This window comes from Geospiza fortis, unplaced genomic scaffold, assembly GCF_000277835.1.
Source record: "Geospiza fortis unplaced genomic scaffold, GeoFor_1.0 scaffold27, whole genome shotgun sequence".
In the NCBI taxonomy this organism is placed as follows: Eukaryota; Metazoa; Chordata; class Aves; order Passeriformes; family Thraupidae; genus Geospiza; species Geospiza fortis.
In genome coordinates this window covers 1,513,519-1,515,244 of record NW_005054329.1, presented here as the reverse complement: position 1 = coordinate 1,515,244, position 1,726 = coordinate 1,513,519, and the positions used below count along the sequence as shown (strand labels likewise).

The window sequence follows — 1,726 nt, the reverse complement described above, 5'->3', positions numbered from 1 at the left end:
TTACCTTCCAGCTGCAGTTTGCTTCACCTGCTGGGCTGGGTGCAGGGGCAGGAGGAGGTGGAGCTGTTGCTGGTTTGGGTGTTTTAAGCAAGCAGGAGTGAGCTGGCAAGAGCACTGAGTGGAGTCATTACTCTCAGCTTCGGAGAAACAATAGAATGTCAGTTAAAGGAAAAAACAGACCTGGCTCTTTTACAGAAATACCTCGGCTCTAAGGGCATTGAGCTTTTCATAAAAACCTGAACACTGGGGAGTTTTTGATTTCATGGTGCATTTTCTGTTTAGAAATTTCATCAAATAGATGTGGTTTTGGTTGGGCTCAGTATTTCCATTGCTACCTTGTTTTTATGTATCTGACATAGGAAGTTCAGTGTATCAATGTGCATTTTCTTGGGGCTGTTTAGAAAGTGTCTATTCGTGCCCAAGGATCCAGAAATACTATTTGAATCAATCGGTATGTAAATCATTCTCTGCTTTGGAAAGATAGGAGATCATTTCTCCAGCAGTAATTCAATCATAGCTTGTTTTTTGTAAATCCACAATACCCTGGCCTAAATTTATTTCAAAGTTTATGTTTCCTAGCTACAGTTCTAGTACTTCAGTTGCCATGAGTAGAAACACCGTAAATTAAAAAAAAAGGTGGACAATAGTAAAGAGATCTTTTTTGGTTAAAGATAGGGCAGAACCCCCAAGTTTTTGTTTTCAGGCATTTGTATGAGACTAACTAAAAATCTGCCAAGTCATGCTGTTGCCCAGCACAGATTTTTGGCCAACACAAGTGTATCATAAAATGCTTTTTGTACTTACTGGTCAGCTGAAAACCTGAGAGTTGTGGCTCAATTGCTTTGACATCTATTCCTTTGGCCACAATTAATTTCCCATTAGGTATTCTGCAAAATGACCAATGTTTAGCTTAGGTTAACCAAACCCTTGGGTTTGTTGGTATTGGTTGTCAGAGTATGGACTTAAGCTTGTAAGGATGCCAATTGCACACTTTGATGTCTGACTAAATGATTTTGATTGTCGAAGAACTTCAGTTTTTTACTGGTTTGATCCATTCAAATACAAATTTCTGTAGCAAGGGCTTGCCCTAAGTGGTGGCAGTGGAGCAGTCTGGTGACACGGTCAGAGAATGAGCTCCCGCATACCTGGGAACGTGTTTTCCAGCCTGTCAGTTGAAGCTCTTGACAGACAATAAACAAGAGCTGTACCTTGTTATGCCTCTCTGCCTTCAAAGAGGTTTTTCTGGTTAAATAGTGAGATGGTATTAACTTAGGGTGTGAATACAGGTTTAAGTGCTGTGCTGTGAATCTCTCTCGTGTTTGCTGGCTGGAATGTCGCTGGGTTTTCTGCTTTGGTGTCCGATGTCAGGGACAGCGGTGCCTTTGCGTTCTGTGTGTGTGTCTGTGTATGGAGGGAGGTGCCTGCCTACCTGGAGCAGCATCTGGATTAATGGTGGGACATCGTTCTCAGCTTTGCCCTTGCTTTCAGGTGTCTCCTGCGAGGAGCACACAGTACACCTAGGAAAGGCACGTTTATTCCAGAATAGGTATTTCGCCAAAAGGGCTGGATAGAAAAGCCTCTAAGTGACGACGAAGCGCGTGAATTCAGGGCGGTGATGGACGGCTGGCGCTCGCCGTGCAGGGTGCGGGAGGAGGAGCGGGCTGCGCTGGGTGTGTGTCCCTGCGGCACCGGCGGCGCGGGGACGGCAGGGCCGGGACCCGCGTGC

The 1,726-nt window shown here is 45.1% G+C and overlaps 1 protein-coding gene across 1 annotated transcript in view; it reads left to right on the top strand.

Annotated features, from left to right (window-relative positions):
* The window catches only part of RABGAP1 (RAB GTPase activating protein 1), a 56,198-nt gene that overhangs the window by 22,582 nt on the left and 31,890 nt on the right, over window positions 1–1,726 (top strand). The gene's annotated exons all lie outside the window — the stretch shown is intronic.